At 47.0% G+C, this 14,355-nt stretch overlaps 1 protein-coding gene across 7 annotated transcripts in view; it reads left to right on the top strand.

Moving 5' to 3' along the window:
* The first annotated feature begins 1,496 nt into the window (after positions 1–1,496).
* Positions 1,497–14,355, top strand: part of FAT3 (FAT atypical cadherin 3) — a 419,605-nt gene continuing 406,746 nt past the window's right edge. For 6 of the 7 annotated variants that reach the window (XM_083840085.1, XM_083840082.1, XM_083840081.1 and 3 more), the window contains exon 1: positions 1,497–1,650. The gene's annotated coding sequence lies outside the window, so the exon portion shown is untranslated. Of the gene's footprint in view, positions 1,651–3,163; positions 3,284–14,355 lie in introns of all 7 variants that reach the window. The other variant, XM_083840064.1, reaches the window with a different exon arrangement.

Below are 14,355 nucleotides of genomic sequence, written 5' to 3'. Positions count from 1 at the left end.
TATCAATGCAGTTGAAAATTATAATGAAATAGTGCCCGGCACCTCCAAAGTACTGGTCCAAAGATGATCATCTGTGTAATCTGTGTTTTCTGGAGCCCATGTGCAATTACCAAGCACTATTTTTAGACTGGTTTTCAGGAGAGTTGTGTTTAGATCTTGGCTCTGCCACAGACTTCCTGCATGACCTTGGGCAAATCGGTTTCTTTCTCAGCACCATCTGCAGTATAATACATTTTCCTCCCACTCTAAATTTGTCTCGCCAATGCAGATTATGAGCTTTTCGGAGTAGGACATCCCCTCGCCGTATTTATTTAGTGACTGACACAACAAGGCTCTGAGCTTTTCTCGTGACTTCTAGGTAGTTTTTAAATGTAATTGGCAAGAACCCTCTAGAAAAGGTGACTTGCACAGGATCCCCTTCCACAATCAACACAACCAGGTGGAGGGTATAAAATCATTAACTCCATTGTGAGTGTTAGACAAGGCTGGTATTTGTCACACGCTTCCATTGCAGAACATTGGGGCTCTTAATTCCAGCTAGCAAATTTTACAAATGGTTTTTGCATTTATTTATTTTTTCCCCTTCTCGTTTTTCACAGTGCAGACCGTGCCTTCCTCCTCTGAGATTATTAACCTGCTCCGTGTGATTAGCATGGGGGGGCTGGTTGGTTTGGTTTGCTCGTTTGTTTTTTCACCTTCACACGGAATTACAGCCCAGGTTGACCGGGGCACGCAAGTGTGCTCAAGGATCAGCGAAGGGCGCTGCGGCGCAGGTCCTCACGGGGAACTTCGTACCTGGACGTTGGTTTCGCGGTTGTGACTTGCAGCCAAATGGGAGGCATGGACAAAGCGAAGGAGCAGCAGACCAGAAAACAAACACAATTAGCAGCACTTCAAAGCTCTCGCAGAGGAGGGGAGAGCTGAAGCTGAAGAAAAGAGGATGTAAAAGTGATCTCTGCCTTTCTCTCTTGGATGAGGTCCCTGGTGGAGCAGGGGCCTGGGCTCCACCGCTAGCAGAGGAGACAGCCTGGCGATGGAACAGGCTCCTTAGCACAACGTCCTGCGAAAAGAGGCAGGACTGGAGCTTGGACATCAGGTCAGGGGCACGGGCGGCACTTGCTCGATCCCCTGGCCACTGAGCCCAAAGCGAGGCGCTCTGGGGGCAGGTGTACCTCCAGCCGAGATGTGCCACAGCCCGCTGGAGTGCGAGGAGCCCCCAGGCAAGTTGTGGCCGTGCCCGTGGCTCCAGCGTTGCTCCCCGGGACCCCCTTAGCCCACCCGGGGGGGGGACCACCACGGAGCCCTCCCTCGGCGCGGGGGCAGAGGAGCGATGCCCCCCGCAGGACGGGCAGGGGGCGACCCCAACCCCGGGTGTGTGTGTGTGTGTGTGTTGGGGGGGGCACTTTTGGGGTGCAGCCCCTCCGGGCGGGGAGGGGAGCGGGCTTTGGGGGTTTGTAGGGTGGGCGGGCGGGGGTGGGCGCGGTCCCTCCCCGCGGGCCGGGAGGCGGGTGCGGGCTGGGCTCCCGGCAGGCTGCGCTGTGCTCCGCTCCGCTCCGCTCCGCTCCCCGCTCGCCCCGGCTCCGCCGCCGCTGCCCGCGTGGATGCCCGCCGGGGGGGAGCGCGGGGCAGCCCCCGGAGCTGAGCCGCCCGGTGCGTACCCGGGGGGGATGTGTGCCAGAAGGGGCGGGTTGGGTGTAAAGCGGGGGGGGGGGGGGGGTCCGCGCTGAAACTTTCCACCTTACGGGCTCGGCAGGGCACGGGGGCTGCCTCTCGGGGAAAACTTCGCTCCCCCTGCGGCCCCGAGCCTAACGCCGCCCCCCTACGGCTGCGGCTCGTGGGGGGCTCCCCCCAGCCGCAGCCCCTGCTTTTGGGGTGCTCGCCCGCTTTGCCCTGCAAGGTGCAGCGGCCGCTCCCCGGCTCGCTCCTTGCTTTGCACCGGGTTTTAGCTCCCGTGCAGGCAAGACCAGCGCATATTCCTATAGAATTGGTAATAGATTGGTAATAGCATTAATCTTTCCTGATTGCTTTTTTTTTTTTTTTTTTTTTTTTGAAATTTACCCCTCTTTCTCTCTGTTTATGTTCAGGGTGAGGGTAACGGGGTGTATGTGTGTGTGTGTCTGTCGCTGCTCTTCAGCTGCAGTTGCTCTTGGCCGAGCCTGGGGACCGGCTGCAGCTGCTTGGGCCGGGGAGGGAGGGAGGGTTGTTAGTGGAGGACCTGCTGGTCGCATTTTGCGCCCTCTCTTCCCCACATGCATCCAAAAGGGAGGGCTCGCCTTGCCCTCCCTGTTCGCAGGCACTTGGAGGACCCCTGCTCCGGCCAGGGATGGGTTAAACGTGGCTCTCCCAGCTCCAACTTGTGCTATTAAAGGAAATAATCCAGCCTCTCCTTGCCCACTTTTTGAACCCAGCTGGATTATTTGCAGGAGGAAGAGAGAGGCGCGCTGCTCCGAGAAACGCATCAGTGGGTGTCTTTTTCCTCTTTTTTTTTTTTTTTTTGTTATTGTTCGTGGTGGCTTCATGCCCTTGCTTTGTTGTTGGGAGGATTAAGGGTTGCCGAGTGTCCTTAGTCCCAGATCCAATTAAAATAAATGCAAGTAAATGGGACATAAAGGGAAGTCAGCGCTGGCATCCCGGCAGAGGCACTAAACCATCAAGGCTGGTTAAAAGGAAGAGACTCGTAGAAATGAATGCTTTCCTTCTTACTCGTTTGCTTTGCCTTTGCAGCGCTGTCAGACAGGCTTAGAGAGGTGCACCATTTGATCGGGGTTTTGCGAATCCTTAACCAATCTCTGTCCAGCAGAAAGAAAAAAAGAAAAAAAAGTCTTCTCCACAGGCATAGGCGTTTTAACTTCTCTCTCATTTAGCAGATGCTTTGCTTTATGAAATCTGGTTCGAGTTCTCAGCAAAGGAAGCAAGAGAGGGTGAGCTATGAGAAATGTGGAGAAGTGCTGCACCGTTTCCTAGCCACTGCCCGGACTGGCTCTGCTCATTGAGGGCTTGGTCCTGGTCTGGAGCAGTTGTGCAGAGGGTGTAAGCGCTAGCTGGGAAAGCAGAACATGGCAAAACACCCTGGGCAGGTCTCAGCTGCCTTTTTTTCTTCCTGCTGACATACAGAGCGCTTATCTTCCAGTTGAACAAAAAGTTACTTTTTTTGCTTGGAAAGGACTTGGTGGCAGAAGCAAGGAGAGAAGGAAAGATCCCTCCGGAGCCAGCCTGCTGAGAAAGAGTTTACAGCCGTGATTTTTGCACCCAAAAAGCACTGGAGTCTTGTTGAGAGAGCCAGGTAGGAGCAAGCATACTGCAGGGCTGGAAACTGGGGATATCCCTCTGCCTGATCCTTTGGTGGTGCTAGAGTTGTAGAAAATCAGCAGGTTGGCTGTACGTGCCCTGATGCAGCAAATCATACCATCTTTTTCTTTACTTCTTCACTTTTGCTCTTTTTTTTTCTTTTTTCTTTTTTTTTCTTTTTATTTTTAAGCTTGATTCTTAACAAGATGTAGCATCCGGTGGCTTCTTAATGACTGTGTCCTGTACCTGTGTGTTGGTGGTACACGGGATGCTTCCTTAAATGCATGTTACTTTACTGTGTGGTTATCGTCTGTGCAGAGATAAGGTCTGACTACCCCATTTCCCTGCGTGCTGTTTTGCTCTGTTTCTGACATGAGGACATCAGGTTATGTGGTCACCCACCATGAAGTTGTGCTGCTGTGACCTGATGTACTGTGGTTGATGGTTTCTGTCAAATACAATGAAGGGAGCAATTATGAGGGAGTTAGGGTGCTCAGCCATTGCTTGTTAGGAGTTCGTAGCTGCTGTTCCACTACAGATGTATTTCTGTGCCGAATTCTCAAATGTCTTCTGACACGTGCCAGCTGCACTCATACCGCTTGTATTTACAGTCAGGTTTTTCTGAAGGACAGAAAGTTGGTTAGGAGAAGGTTTGTTTTAGCGTGGTGTGCCAATGCGAAACATCCTACTTCTGGATGCAGGTTGGAATCCGTTTGGGAATGCCTAAAAGTTCTCCCTGCCTGATGAGCCTTTTATTGCTTATGTGAAGGGTTTCACGACTTCTGCCTGCAGCCCACAACACAAAAGCTGCTGGCACGGATACCACCCTTACTGTGCTGGCTGGAAGTCCCAGGGCAGAACGGGCAGGGAGACAAGATCGCTGCAGGAGAGGTGAAATCCTGGTTACGCTGATTTTAGTGGGAATTTTGCCATAGATGACAATGTGCCAAAGCTTCCATCCAGAAGTAGTCCTCCCTTATTGATAATCATGGAGTGTGCTCTAGGGGAGCTTTTGCTTTTCTGCTGCCACCCAGACTGTGTCTGGCGGTGCAGGGAGGGTGCAAGTCGCTTAGGATGTCATGCTGTGCCTTTCACAAGCAAGGCGTTCTTGGGAAGGAAATCAGGGCAAATAAGAGTGGAAGTAAACATGGGCAGGTGCTGGCTGTGTCATTGCTCATGTCCTGATCCTCTCTCCTTGAGCACTGAAGGAGCAGGCACTCTTCACCTGCAAGCTTTCTGGGACTGCACTGGAGAGAGCCAGCAGTGGCTGCAGCTAAGGCATCTCTGCTTCTGCATTTGCAAATTATCAGTTTAGTGATAGACTTTAAATATTCGCAGCAATGGTACGTTCATTAATTCATTTCCACTTAGCCCATGCACATTGAGTGAGTTTTTTTCTGTGTGTGTGATCTGGAGAGATATTCTCAGAGACACTTCATATATCCAGCATCCAGATAAATGTTTTATATTAAATGACAGAGACAAATGCGAAGTGTTTGATACTATTTTTTCTGTGTGGAAGGTGTGTGGTGCAGCATGTCAGAATTTGCATTTAATCAGTGCTGGCTGAAAGTTGTTACAGGTCGTGGCCATGCAATAAAACTACTCTTTTCAACAGGAATATGTTGTTTCAAGTGGCATACAAGAGGATTGGTTAGTATGCAACAAAAATATTGACAGGGACTAGGGTATTTGGATCTGTCTGTTATTTGTTTTGAAAAAAATAGTTTATGGTGGGAACACTCAGGTGTCTGTAATTCCAGGGCAGGCAGTTTTGGGGGACTAAGCATTTTTTTACCATGCACTCACCCAAAACTTTTAGACATTTTCTTCATGTATGATGACAAAAGACAATATAAACAGATGTGACAGTGAGTAGAGAGTAGAGAGTCCCATGTGCATCTCTCTCCTTAGTGTAAGAGACATGCGTAACAACGATATCTTAAACAGTTATAAATTATAGCTTGTTAGTGTCTCTTAGCTTGTTTTCTATGAGAATTTATGCATCCACACTAAACCAATCCCAATTCTCACTTCATTTAGATAAGCGTATAGGCCTCATTTTGTGCAGGTATAGGTAATAATAGATACTGTACCGGGCATCAAATCAGACCCTAAAAGTCGTACCAGCAGTGCTACATCTGGGTGAGTGTGTTGGTGGCAGCTGGGTTTGGACGCTGCTGGGACTGTCAGGACGCAGAAGATGGCAGCAGTGTGAACAGACCGCAGAACAGCCCGCTGGGCCACTGTCCACACCCCAGCTCCGGGGTCTGCGTGGACTTCCATCCTTTGCCATTTTTTTAAGTGTGGTTCAAGTTGTTCGAAGAGTTGATCGTAACCATTAATGTCCTTTGCCCTCTGTGTTGCTGAAACCCTAAGGACAGTGTTCTCGTAGTGGAGGGCTGACCTGGGAGCTGGAGGCAGGGCTTGCTGTGTGCTGGGCCAGAGTGGTGGTGGTATCATGTGGTGGTTTGAGAGACAGTGTTCTTAGCTTGTCTTTTGGTTAACTTTATACAAAAACAGGCAAATAAAGAGTCATTTTGGGTGAAATGGTGTTCCGTGGGATTAGTAGCAATGCTAAAACTGATCTCAGAAACTCCTGATTTCACTCTCTTCTCTTGCACCAAGAGCAGACTTTGGTGTGGAGTGGTGTAGCGTTTTGTGTTGGAAAATTCACTGTTTTTTATTGAACTGTTGTTGATTTTTCTGCCCTTCTTGGTGTATGAGCTTGGATACTATAATAATTCTACCTAAACGTGTCTGTGCCTGTACTGCCAGTCATCCCCAGTTAATCAAAGAACAGACCCCGCAGGCACTTACAGCAAGTTAACACAAACAGAAAACACCAGTGGCTTTGCCTGGGAGAACACATTATTTTATTTCTTTCTCGTGGATGACGTCTCGACTAATTGTACAGCTTTCAGTCCGCGAGTGTAACTTCCTTTGACATGTTGCCTTGGTCATTATGTGCTTGTGCAGAGGCCATGGTATAGTCCCTTGGTTGGTGAGCTGCTTGGAGAAAGGTGGCAGCATGTGGGGTGGCTCCTCTGGGCTGAAGTCCTCCTCCCCTCCTGGATATCTGAGTGGGTTTCTCTCTTCAAAATGCATCTGTGGTTTTTTATTATTATTACTTTTTACTTTTAAATGGGTTTAAAATCCCACTGAAGTGTTGGGCTTTCCACGCGGGTGGCTTTCAGCAGTCAGAGTTAGAATAACAGAATCACGGAATAGTTTGGGTTGGAAGGGACCTTGAAGATAACCTGGTTCCATCCCCCCTGCCACAGGCAGGGACACCTCCCACCAGACCAGGTTGCTCAATGCCCCATCCAGCCTGGCCTTGAACACCTCCAGGGATGGGGCATCCACAGCTTCTCTGGGCACTCTGGGCAACCTATGCCAGGGCCTCACCACCCTCACAGTCAAGAATTTCTTCTGAATATCTAATCTAAACCTACCCTCTTTTAGTTCAAAGCCATTACCTGTTGTTCTATCACTGCACCCTTGACAAAGAGTCCCTCCCCAGCTTTCCTGTAGTAGGCCCCCTTTAGGTACTGGAAGGCCGTTGTTAGGTCTCCTGAAGCATTCTCCAGGCTGAACAACCCCAACTCCCTCAGCCTGTCTTCACAGGAGAGGTGCTCCAGCCCCTTGTGGCCCTCCTCTGGACTCACTCTAACAGGTCCATGTCCTTCTTTTTCTGGGGGTCCCAGAGCTGAATGCAGGGCTCCAGGTGGGGTCTCAGGAGAGCAGAGCAGAGGGGAACAATCCGCTCCCTCATTCTGCTGGCCAAACTGCTTCTGATGCAGCCCACGATATGTTTGGCTTTCTGGGCTGCAAGTGCACATTGTTGGCTCATGTTGAGCCTCTCATCACCCTGGTCCTTCTCCTCATAGCTGTTCTCAATCCATTCTCTGCCTAACCTGTGTTAGTGCTTGGGATTTGTGCTTAAAAGCCTGAATTTGTGCTTGTGAGCTGGGCCATGTCCATCTCCAGTGGAGCCAGTGGTGGGGTTTAATGCTGACTGCAATGATATCTGTTTTCGGGTTATTCTGGGCACTTCTTAAAATCCAGCCTCGCAGCATTTCCAGCTTCTTAGCCTGTAGAGCATCTGGGGAGGGGAAAATAGTTTCGGTGACTTCCTGTAGAGCTGGTGAGAAATGGTCTGTCACCAGCCCTGGAAACGCGCAACACAACTTGTCTCTGCTTGTACTGTGCAAACCAGCTGTAAATAACATTTCTCCTGTGTCTTTGCAGACTTCAAAGCTTATTCCAGCTGTTAGAGGAAGCCTAGTGAGAGAAGGTAGCTGCAAGTTTAATTGTGGCTTCAGGACTTGAACTAAATCAAACTCCAAACAATCTGATAAAAATTGCAGCCACTTGAGTGTTGTTAAAGGTTAAAAGTGAGCCCTCTTCAGAACAACTATTAATGTTTCACATTTTAAAATAAAGGAGCTTATTAATATTCCTAAATAACATTGAACATACATTACACTTTTGCCTTCAAGCCATCTGAGCACTTCACATGATAATGCAGATTAAATGTAGTGACAAGTGCATATAATGACAGTATAAATGTCAGTTTTGCTATCAGACATGTTGCATTGGTATCTTTTTAATATTAAACGTGATTATGTCCCATATTCCTTAAACAAATCACGGCATCCAAGACTCTTAAGAGGATGTCTCTCTGTTCTGCCACAGGCTGAAATTGTTTGTTGACTCTTCATATTTAAATAATTAGTTAATAATTTTGACATTTACACGTCTGGGGTGTTATTTTTTTTTTAATGTGGTGTTTGAAATTCTTCATTTGTATCCTCTAAGTGATGATTAAGTAACAGCAGCTCACGCTGCGGTCAGGTGAGTTAAGTGACGGCTTGCATGGCTGCATCTTTGTGGTGTGATCACATGCAACGTGGAGTTGCCAGCTGGTGTTTCATTGGGATGACCTATCTTTATGGATTTTCACTGCAGTGCGATGCATATGATGGATACACAGGCAGTCAATAAATCCAGAGCTGAGGTTTTACATGGACTTTTTTTTTTTCAAAAGGCTTGCTATGATTTTTTTTAGCCAAAATTCAAACACCGCTATTCACAGTTAGGATCTTCAAGGGACCCTAATTGCTGGTTTCTTTTGGAAAAGCCCAGCCTTTTCCTTTGTTCCTGCACTTTGGAAAAAATACCATTTTCTGTTCTTGCTTTGCCCTTGGTGGTGGGTGTCCATATTATTGTAGTGGTCCGGGGCTAGAAAAAAAATGTATGCCACCCAGAAGGAAATGTTCCTCTGGCAAAGAAGCTAGAGGATTGGGCGGAACAACAATAATAATTATTATTACTGTTATTATCTTAAGCTGGAGGTTTTCATTCAGGGCCAGGATGCAAACAGAGTGAAAAAGCAGCTGCTACTTCTCAGTAGCTTCAATGTGATCAGACGCCGAGCAGCGCGAGAGATGGTGCGGAGGCGAGGGGCAGCATGTGGGGCAGCATGCTGGGCAGCAAGCAGGAGCCCCGAGGTTGGGCAACACGGGGGATTTCAGCAAGGTTTTAGCTGTTCTTCTGAATGCAGAGAGAGGGCTTTCCTCTTTTTTGTTTGCATCTGACAGGCAGATTTGGTAGGCCTTCTAGCATTTTAGTTTCTCACCTCATCTACAGCCAGTGTCCTTTTCTGAGGGACCTGGATTTATTTATTTATTTATTTATTTATTTATTTGTGTGTGTGTGTGTGTGTGTTATTGGACACTAGCATCATTCTTGTGAGTTTTCATGAAGTGGACCAGTTTTAAAATCTTGCTCTTGCACGTGGATGCAGCTCTCACCAAATGATCTATGAGCTTTGGATCACCTCTGGGGCATCGTATGGTGCTCTGCAGGCTCACCATGCTGCCCTGCAGTGGGCTGGTGGCCTCCTTCCCTCTGCCTTGCACAGCAAATGTCTGCCTGGGAGGCTCTCTGCCCAGCGTGGTTTGTGCAGGGAATATTTAAAGATGCCCACAAGGCTCCTTTGGTGTGGTTTATTGCATTACTAACGAGCATTGTGATACAGATAGGAGCATAAGCAAATATTCTGCTTTTGCAGCCGTACCGTGAGGTCTGGAATAAACGGTGAGGTGTGTATGCTGCTGAAGGGGCTTGGAGAGCTGGCTCTCTCCAACAAGTAGTGGGTCTTTTTGCAGTGGCTTTGCTTTGGGTGAATTTACACTGTTGGGTTTAGCTGGATTCACACTGGTGCCCTGGTCCTCTGAGCTTGCAGTGGGAATGCCTTGGCAAGCTCTTTTCCTTTTCTCTCTTACTCCTTAGCTGTTCCCAGAATCTGCATCCTGAGACATCCTTCCCAGAGCTGTTTCCCACTGTTTGGAGCTTTTTGGTGATGGCTAAAATGATTCTTGAACATCAACAAGTATCAGTTGTCTCCACTACTGACCTTTTCATGTGTAGGGTTACATGTTGGGAGACTAGGGAGAAAGTGGAAGGGACGAGAGAGGATCTCAAGATGAATAAGGAATGGATAGAGGATACTAGTCTAGGCAAAGGTTAACAAACTTTGAGGGGCGAAGGATGTGCAAAGAAATGGTGGGAGGGTGCTAGTTTCTGATGGTGGTTACTGAGGAAAGGAATGTGGAAGTTTTGAGATTCTGGACTATGCTACATACCTGTCTGGGGAATAGGGAGGGTGAGAAAGATGGAGGAGTTTTAGTCCTATTATTTTTTACTTTAAATGTTTAATGTTTTTAAGCTCTCATAACTACTTGAAATTTTCAGCATAGCTAAAATGTCATAGTTAATGTTTTTGTTTGGTGTTCTTAGGCAAGCCTAGAGTGTGCTTTCATACTTAGTTTTTCATCAGCTAACAGTATCTGCAAGCAGGAAGAGTGTCTGCACACAGATTTTGGGAGACAACAATGTAAAATGACCTTGCTGACAGCAAACCAGATTTGAATTTCTGACTCTTATAAAAGTGTTGGTAACTTTCTGCATGTCTTTTTCCTTACATTACTAGTTTGTTGTTTCATCTGCAGAAATGAAGAGAATAATAATAAAGGGAATTTTAATATCTATTCCCAGAAGCTTTGAATAAGTAGTTATTGTGATAGGCAAGCAAAGGCTAAAGGAGCATGTTTATTGCAGAAAATCACATCACTTCTTGCAGTAACTCTTTTGAGATATTTTCTGTTGGCTTCGTAATTTGTCATGTATTTTTTAGCCAGAGCATTCATCAAATGAATTTAGCATTCCATTACCCCTGCATATGTAACGGATCCATCTCACAGTCAGCTTTCAGTGTACACCCAAAGTGTTAGGCTGTCCTACTGGCATGGATCACATCTGCATGAAGAGAGTCATTGGCAAGAGGGGAGAATGATCACCACTTGTGCATATAATTTAGCTTTTTTGCTTCTGTTGCTTTTCAGCTACCATATGCTCTTCTCCCAGTGCTCAGCCATGGTGAGACATTCCCAGTCCATTTACCAGTGTCAAGGAGCCTTTTACATCAAAAATAATTTATTGCTTGATTTCTGCGCTGCTAGAGTTTTAGGAGCATCACTACTCGTTTAGGTAGTCCTGTTGGGTACGTCGGCCCCATATCGTGAGGGTTGCTCAGATATTGCCATCAGGACCAAAATTGCTCTCTTGTAGCCAGAGGTCAGCTCTGCACTGAGTCAGGAGCTTGTGAACTGAAGTAGACCTGGTGGGTGCTGGTGTTCCTGGGCAGCCGGGGGCTGTAACAGCACCTGTGTGCAAAAAGACTGGCTGGGCATGGAGCATGTCGTGGCCACAGGGCATGGTGTGCTCACGGCCATTCTTACAGATGCCCTTCAGGGGCTGTACAGAGACATACACTGACTTTAATAGGAATCATTAAGCAGAAATTATGTAGATCATTATCCAGTGTGGAGTGGGAGTTCTTTTGCAGTGCGTGTGTGCATTGAAGATTTTGTCTGTTACTATGGTGTATCCTTAAAGAGTTCAAATAATGCTGCTCTTAACGTGATTGTAAAGTTATCCATAATAGGACTGGCCACCTTCAGGGTGCATTTTATGCGTGGGCTCTCTTTATTGTACTGACTGCATAACTATATTTGTTGCTGGAGGTCAGCAGAAGTGCTGGTTTGTACTGTCCTCTCAGCTAAGTAGTTCTTGGCATTCAAGGAGTCGTTTTCAATCCACCGCAGTGAAGCTGAGATTAAGAATTCTTTGGATTTTGGACAAAAAGAATAGTGACTTCTTCTTGTGAGTGTTCATTTCTCTGCCAGTAAAGGCTAGATGACTTAATCTCTGCATATATCAACACGTTGATCAAGTTTCACAGCAAAGTATCCAGGGGTAACTATAACAAATATTTAAAAATGTAAGCCTGGGCTGTAATTTAAGGCCTTGCTTGGTTATACAGCTCTGAGTGTAGCAGGAATGACAGCTCAGGGCTGGATTTTAGGGTAGCTTTATCTGCAGTAATATTCAGCAGTAGGTCTATCAAAACAGCCTTGTAGAGCCAGAGCTGCCTGTCTGTGGCATGGCATTTGATCAAATATGTCTTAATAAAATCAGTGCAAGGTTTCACATCCAAAGAAAAAAATCAAGTCTTTGAGAGCATCTCTCTTTCAGATGCCTGTTAGGAAGTCATAGGGCTGAGATCCTGTGAAAATGACAGAGATGGATTCACTTTGGACATGTTTCATGAGGGAGATTTGGCTGGTTGGCTTGCTATTTCCATTCTTCTCTTTGGGTGATACTGTGAACGTAAGGCTGAGGCTCATCTCTTGGGTTGAGGTGGGAGCAGAGTTCTTTGCAAAGTGATGGCTGAGCTGCTGCACTTTACAGAGCAGCATTTTAAAACCAGTCTTCATGGAGTGTGACATGCTCTGCCTTGCAAGTAGAGGCACTTGAACAGCTTCTTCCAGCAGGTGTAGGTGCGAGGAATTCGGTTGTGGAGATCTAGGTTCAGAAACACCATAGACTGTACTCATCTCTTCTTCCTGATTGCTAATCAGAGCCTTTCATTTTAATTAATGTTATTTTATCATAAGCCAAACAAAGCAAAGAATTAGGCTAAAAATGCACTAGCCTGTGGGCTTAGTCAATGGACTAGTCAATCTATTAATTTTAAAGAAAAGACTTTTTCTGGCTGGCTTTCCTGTACTGATTCTGTTCTAAGTCTCAGCATCTTTTTCATGGCCATTAATGGATTGACTTTGACGTTGGTCTCTGTGAGGACAAAAGGAATAGAAAGTGAGGGTTTTGCCACCATTTCCAGAAGCAATAACTCTTTCCGCATTCAGCATGGACCCTGAATGGAGCTGACTTCATCGCTGTCTGTATTGTGAACATTATAAAGGTTAGACTATTTCTCTAACAGACTCTCAAATCCAGCCAGAGATATCCATGTAGTAGTTAAGGAATGAGGAAATAAGTCTGCAGACCAACAGTTCCCCCAAGGAAATCATTTCACCATCCTTGTCTGCGTGCCAGGCATTCTTCCCAGTGTGGACCACTGAAACAAGAAACTGAAGGGAGGTGGAAACCCTGAAACCCTTACAAGTTTTGGAATATTTCCCAAATTCACATGTAGAGAGATGTTACCATCTGTCACCCTCAGGTCTTGGCATGTACAACTTTGCAAACTCTTTCAGGGACAAGTTTTCAATGCAGGTGCTAGCCTGGTGGGCTTGTCTTACCCTTAGCAGTAATTCCGAAAACTGTATCTTTTAGTAGGGGATTAGTAACAAACCAGCATGCTTTACTTAAATGGACAGACTTGCATTAGACCTCAAGTGGTACTGTAAATACATGAGATTCTGATTTCTTCCAGTGATAGCTTTCTCTAATGAGTTCTCCAAAAACATTTCATGTATCTTGGTATTCAACATGTGCATGTTTAGGAAGATGCCTTCTTTAGAAGGAGGGGTTTTATGGAGCAGTCTGATAGGAATGACTGATAATGAGTTAAAATGCTGCTAAACTGCCCTGAACTGCTGCTGTCTGGTGTTGGCTTGCAGGGCTTCACAGCCAGCCCCTTCAGGAGGCTCAGTTGTACTTAGTTACTGGGAACACAGCTTCAGCCCACAAACATGTAGTTTATTTCACTGGTAAATCTCAAAAAGCTTCATGAGTAAGGACAGAATCCTTATTCACTCTCATTTTCGAAGTAAAGGAGTCAAGGTAGAGACAGTTGAATTGATTTGCTTCATGGTCACACAGGCGACAGTGGTCAAACAAGTTACAGGCCCTGCTGTCTTCAAACTTTTGTTGAGCTACAGGCAATGCTCAGTAATTCTTCCCAGGGGGGAAAAGGTGCCTCGAGGTATTGTGTAGTTGTCTTCTTTTGGGTGGGAGCTTTCTATTTAATGTGACAGTACAGAGCTGGTGGGTCTAGGAGGTGACAAACTCTGGGGTGAGCTTGTTGGTACTGCAGGCTGTTACACTTTTTTTGTGTGGAGTATAAACCTCATCTCCCTTTCACCATAGGTTGGTTGATACACCACTTCATTCCATTTAAACCAATAATTAATGTGCTTGCTGGTTTTGCTTAGGGTCAGAAGAGCACAGAGGTGGGTGTAAGAGATTTTGGCTCCCTGTTCTTTTGCTGTATCGGGTTCACATGTTTTTTTTAAAACAAAAACAAAAAAACAACAAAACAAACAAAAAAAACAGTGCTACAGCAGCTGGGAGAGGGGTGAGAGCTGAGAGAGAAGCAGCCCTGCAGCCCCCAAGGTCGGTGCAGCAGGAGGGCAGGAGGTGCTCCAGGCACGCAGCACAAGTTCCCCTGCGGCCCGTGGAGAGGCCCCTGGTGGAGCAGGCTGTCCCCCTGCAGCCCACGGGTCCCACACGGAGCAGATCTCCACGCTGCAGCCCGTGGAGGAGCCCCCGGTGGAGCAGGTGGATGTGGCCTGGAGGAGGCTGCGGCCCATGGAGAGCCCCCGCAGGAGCAGGCCCCGGGCCGGAGCTGCAGCCCGTGGAGAGGAGCCCACGCAGGAGCAGGTGGATGTGGCCTGGAGGGGACCCCCTGATGACCACGACATCTGCTGCCACCATTTTTTTCTGCTGATCCAGTTCTACTGAAATTGAGAATTA

This window comes from Anser anser (genome assembly GCF_964211835.1).
Source record: "Anser anser genome assembly, chromosome: 1".
Lineage (NCBI taxonomy): Eukaryota > Metazoa > Chordata > Aves > Anseriformes > Anatidae > Anser > Anser anser.
The sequence above is the reverse complement of the archived record's forward strand: the minus strand, read 5'-3'. Positions and strand labels throughout refer to the sequence as shown.